The 6,324-nt window shown below is 36.7% G+C and overlaps 1 pseudogene; it reads left to right on the forward strand.

Moving 5' to 3' along the window:
- The first annotated feature begins 502 nt into the window (after positions 1-502).
- On the forward strand, positions 503-5,597 carry LOC125777559 (uncharacterized; annotated as a pseudogene).
- Positions 5,598-6,324: the final 727 nt, after the last annotated feature.

Consider the following 6,324-nt stretch of genomic DNA (forward strand, 5'->3'; position numbering starts at 1 on the left):
ATTTAAGGATGGATTTCTAAATGAACTTTGAGCAGAACCTAACAACCAACAATAAATTAGATTAAAACTCATAACCTTTGCCACTTTCATTATTAAGCTCAGGTAAAGTTCTATAAAAGCCCACCAATAGTCGTAAGAATGTCTTTCGTGTACACAAATTCGCTACGGAATGGTGCAGGCGAACGCTCGATTACTCACACGTCGTTTGCATTACTTTACGCTACGTGTCGCCTACTACCATGCGCTGCGGGCTGGATTTTTGCCGGCGTTGTACAACTGGCATGCTGGCAAGCTATACCAATCGCGACTCTATTTGCTCTACAGTGCTGGTATACAGCTCTGCTTCGCTTTGGGCACACCGTACACCTACAAGGGTTACTTAGAGCGATCTACTGAAAGGTTCGATGATAAAGTGATTCAGTGGACGGATATAATGACAAATGCTGGAAGATACCTAACGTTCGCCGCGCTCTGTCTATATATTTGGACACGTCGGCAAAATATGATCCAACTTTGGGAGGAACTTTGACGCCTGGACTCTCTGTACGCGTGTATATTACCCGCAGTTGAGGGTGATGTTTTAATGCGTACATGTTGGCTATTTCAGCCCCGTTAACCTCACTTTATGTGCTACTACAATTTCCGCGGCAAACCAACGAACATGTCGTAATGACTTTCGTCGGTTGGGCTCAGTCAACGTTCCAGGTAATGTTAGCGTACTATACGTTCGTGATACACTGCCATTTCATACAAAAATACCAAGCAATCAAAGGGGAATTAAAAAGCGTGCTCACGGCTCTGGCAAGCCTACCATATGGTCGCAATAATGAGAAGCGTGTAAGTCGTGTACGTTTACGCATGCTGACGCAAGGTTTGTCCCTCTTGGTTACGGCGCATTTTGAATACCTGCTCTTCACTCTTCGCGACTTGCGGTTCGATCAGCTCACTTTTCTTCTCATACTAATTAAGTTTCATTGTCACTATAAACGCAATGCATACGTGTGTTATGAAAATTTAGTGGCGAATATCATCGGGGTACCATGGTTACTTTCGTCGTGTAATGAAAGTATCAAGATTATGCGTGAGGCGACTTAACTCATATAACTGCGGTGTGACAGACAGATGATGTATGTAAGTGGTAAGTGGTAACGTTTAAATTAACATGGATGCTTAAGGTTTCCTCTCTCTCTCGCTCAGTTACATCATTTTTCTCTTGAACGGACTCTAACTTATCCGAATGGACGTGGTAACTAGGGTTCCATACCACAGAAACATACTCTAATATAGGCCTGGCCAGAGATGTAAAAAGAATTTTTGTGGTAAGTGGATCTCTAAAATCTTTAGACCAACGTTTAACAAAACTAAGAGCGCATTTAGCTTTAAAAACCGTGGAAGATACGTGAAGATCCAAAGTTACTCCCAGATCAACAAAACTGCATACTTGCCCCAACCTAAAGTTTTGTAATGTGTATGAAGTTGGGTCTACAGATCTACGTGAAAAGCACATTGTTTTACATTTTTTAAGGTTCAATGGCATGTCATTTCTATCACACCAAGAAACTAGGTTGTTTAAGTCTGTTTGCAACTGGCATCTTTCGTTGTTTGAAGTATACTTTTTAAAAAGTTTTACATCGTCAGCATATAATAAGACTTTTGAAAACTTAACAACAGATGTCATTAATAAATAACAAGAACAGAATTGGACCAAGATGGCTACCTTGTGGAACGCCTGAAGGAACATTGATTATGTCAGAAAAAGTATCGTTAAATAAGACTTGTTGAATTCTGTTGCTAAGATAGGAAGCAACCCATTTTATAAATATTGGTTAAAAACCAAGAAGATCAAGTTTATTCAAAAGAATTGAATGGTTTACTTTATGAAAAGCTTTACTGAAATCTGTGTATATAACATCAGTTAGGCTGTTCACGGTAAGGTGGTTATCGGGTTATGTGATTATTAGATTAAAAATAACCTCTATGCTCCGTGAGCACCCTATGTTGTATGGTTATTTGCTTATTTTTACACAAACAGCTGTTCATTGTTTACAATTTTAGTTCAATGAAATTCCAACTTATAACATGCCTAAACAAAGTTTAAAATGCAAAATAATCGAATTTAAAATAAGTTCTGCTATTCAGGAAATGGACTTTATTGAAGGTATGTGCTCATTAAATAATCCGAATTTTAAGGGTTTAAAAAATTCGTTGTATAAAATTTGCAGACATCTTGCATAATTTGCTGATTGTAAACAAAAAACAGCTGTTAATAGCAGAATTTCCAACAAGAAAATCTAAATGGAAATGCCATTCGCTTAGTTTTATTTATTTTTTGTGCTGCCATTTAGTAAAATTGCAACGACTTTCTAACACTGGAAGTAAGCAAACAACCACATAATCTGTAAACAAGGGTCTAGGTTGGTCAACTTTGGTTATTTTGTCATACCGCATTTTGTTGTTGTTTACTTAATCACATAACCACATAACCCGATAACCACCTTATCGTGAACAGCCTAAGTATTCTTATTCTCCCTAAAGCCAGCTGATACATGTGATACAAATTCAAGCAAGTTAGTTATTGTAGATTTCATCTTACGAAAACCATGCTGAGAACAAGAAATTAGTGGAGAGATCCGGAAGGTTATGTCGTCTGTTATAATTGCTTCAAAAAGTTTAGGTATTGCAGACAACTTTGCTATTCCCTTATAGTTTTCAATAGATGTCCTAAATCCACTCTTATGTAAAGGAATTATAAATGACTTTTCCATATGGGTGGAAATAAGCCTTGCATAAGAGATGAGTTAAATAGTTTTGTTAGAGGTTGGTATATAGATTTGGCACATTTCTTAAGAAAGCATGAGGGAATCATATCTGGGCCATAATTGTATGATTGTTCTAATGTTCAACTGATATAAGACGTCTTCTTTAGAAATGGTAGGCGCATTAATGACAGAAATCGGACATAACTTGTGCTGATGCGGAACATTTTTTGGAGATTTTGGAGAGTAATTGGACTTAAAGAATTCAGCAAACATATTAGAAATGGTGTGATTGTCATTAAATATAACGGGTGATTTTTTTGAGGTTAGGATTTTCATGCATTAGTATTTGACAGATCACGTGGGATTTCAGACATGGTGTCAAAGAGAAAGATGCTCAGTATGCTTTGACATTTCATCATGAATAGACTTACTAACGAGCAACGCTTGCAAATCATTGAATTTTATTACCAAAATCAGTGTTCGGTTCGAAATGTGTTTCGCGCTTTACGTCCGATTTATGGTCTACATAATCGACCAAGTGAGCAAACAATTAATGCGATTGTGACCAAGTTTCGCACTCAGTTTACTTTATTGGACATTAAACCAACCACACGAATGCGTACAATGCGTACAGAAGAGAATATTGCGTCTGTTTCTGAGAGTGTGGCTGAAGACCGTGAAATGTCGATTCGTCGCCGTTCGCAGCAATTGGGTTTGTGTTATTCGACCACATGGAAGATTTTACGCAAAGATCTTGGTGTAAAACCGTATAAAATACAGCTCGTGCAAGAACTGAAGCCGAACGATCTGCCACAACGTCGAATTTTCAGTGAATGGGCCCTAGAAAAGTTGGCAGAAAATCCGCTCTTTTATCGACAAATTTTGTTCAGCGGTGAGGCTCATTTCTGGTTGAATGGCTACGTAAATAAGCAAAATTGCCGCATTTGGGGTGAAGAGCAACCAGAAGCCGTTCAAGAACTGCCCATGCATCCCGAAAAATGCACTGTTTGGTGTGGTTTGTACGCTGGTGGAATCATTGGACCATATTTTTTCAAAGATGCTGTTGGACGCAACGTTACGGTGAATGGCGATCGCTATCGTTCGATGCTAACAAACTTTTTGTTGCCAAAAATGGAAGAACTGAACTTGGTTGACATGTGGTTTCAACAAGATGGCGCTACATGCCACACAGCTCGCGATTCTATGGCCATTTTGAGGGAAAACTTCGGACAACAATTCATCTCAAGAAATGGACCCGTAAGTTGGCCACCAAGATCATGCGATTTAACGCCTTTAGACTATTTTTTGTGGGGCTACGTCAAGTCTAAAGTCTACAGAAATAAGCCAGCAACTATTCCAGCTTTGGAAGACAACATTTCCGAAGAAATTCGGGCTATTCCGGCCGAAATGCTCGAAAAAGTTGCCCAAAATTGGACTTTCCGAATGGACCACCTAAGACGCAGCCGCGGTCAACATTTAAATGAAATTATCTTCAAAAAGTAAATGTCATGAACCAATCTAACGTTTCAAATAAAGAACCGATGAGATTTTGCAAATTTTATGCGTTTTTTTTTTTTTTAAAAAGTTATCAAGCTCTTAAAAAATCACCCTTTACTAGACTTATATTTCATAGCGGACGGAAAGTTAGAAATCCTGCGTTTGGAGTTGACGAAACCATAGAACAATTTTGGATTACGTATAATATTATTTTTTGCTTTATTTATTATAATTATTATAACATATTTTGTTAAGTTCAGCAAATTGTAGACGCAATTTAGAATAGTCAGCAACTAAACCAGTTTTTTTTTTAAATTTAAAAGCACTAGATTTTTTACTTTTTAATTTACATAATTCTTTCGAAAACCATAAATTAGAACTCATTTTTTGAGTAACAACACACTTCGGAACATATTTTTCAAATAAGTTTAAAATAGTTTCATTAAAGTGGGAAGCACTAAATTCGATATTGCCACTGTAATCTGGCCAAGTTACTTTAGAAAGTTCGTAATTAATCTTCTTAAAATTAGCTTTCGCAAAGTTGAACCGAAAACAAAGGTCTTGTGTATTGTTGGTTTTGATTTCGATGTTAATTTCCAAAGCTGGATGATGCGGGTCCTCTGGCCGAACCAAAGGATCACATCGGAGCAAGAAATCGGTAATCCATAAAGTAAGCTATATTTTCGTTTTGATGGGTTTTCACAGAGCAACAGACAGACAGAAAAACTTCATTAATTTTGTAAAGAGATTCTTATTAACATTATTAAAAAAAAATCGCAAATGATTTCTTAATTCTTATGTTTCTCATATATACATAATATACAATTTCTTTTATTATATTAAAACAATAACTCTTAGAGAAATTACTTTATATCTTTCTTTAAATGAAAAGTTTTTTCGATATTTCAATTATTGATATCTGTAACTCTTCATAAGCTTCTAAGAAATATTTTCTTTTAAAAGATAGAACGACAACAAGAACAAAAAATAACAAAAATCATATAACTGGACATTCTTATCGCATGTTTTCTTTATCAGTGATTGTCCTTACAATGTTCTTACAATGATGCGAAAATCACAAAACAATAAAGTAACTGTTAGCAAAAAACAAAAATTGGGCTGATAAAGATGCACTAACCTGGTTACTGAGTATTTATGCGTCGGTATCTATAGTTGATTTTTAATCGAATATGTCGGACAATGTGTGGTATATATGAATGAAATTAAAGGATAATCCTTCTCTATTAATAGTATATCTGTTTGCCCGCATATATTGTACTTAATATAACGATTTTCGAACTTCCAGGTGACTTTGTGCCGGATATAACGGCCAATATATGAGTTATCCCAATGAAAATAAGAGAGCGTGTTATACTCATAACGGTATATCTTTGTGCTTAAAGTAGATAAATTTGATTGAAAATTTGGCCTAGTTTCAATATAACTAATATCAGTATTTTGGAACATCCGGCCGACTTTACTCTATATGATTAGTTTTTTAGTATGTGACAAGTTGTGACAGTAACGCCGAAATTCGCGCTATTTTAAAGCTTTCCTTCGTTACAAGCCAATCCGTTAAAGAAACTTTCCGTGAGATTAATGGCGTTTTGGGAAATAGTACTCTATCACTTCGAACTGCTGAGGAATGGCTTCGACGATTCAGAGCGGGTGAAAACGACACCATGGATAAACCACCCGGCGGAAGAAAACATCGTGTTAGACCGGCATGTGACATCTCGTGACATCGCCCAGAAGATGGAAGTTAGTCAAGATGGGAGGTTTTATCGCATCCACCATATAGCCCGGACATAGCGCCAAGTGATTGCCACCTATTCCTGTCCATGGCGAACGCCCTTATTGGTGTAAAGTTGAACTCGAAAGAGGCTTGTGAAAAGTGGCTGTCCGACTTCTTCCCCCTCTGCGAGGTAACAAAGTTGCCTTCAAGATCGAAATAGATTATCGATCGAAACGGTGTATATTTGAACTAAATCCGATCACAGTAATATAGGATGATTTTTTAAGAGCTTGATAACTTTTTTAAAAAAAAAAACGCATAAAATTTGCAAAA

The sequence above is a fragment of the Bactrocera dorsalis genome, chromosome 3, assembly GCF_023373825.1.
Source record: "Bactrocera dorsalis isolate Fly_Bdor chromosome 3, ASM2337382v1, whole genome shotgun sequence".
Lineage (NCBI taxonomy): Eukaryota > Metazoa > Arthropoda > Insecta > Diptera > Tephritidae > Bactrocera > Bactrocera dorsalis.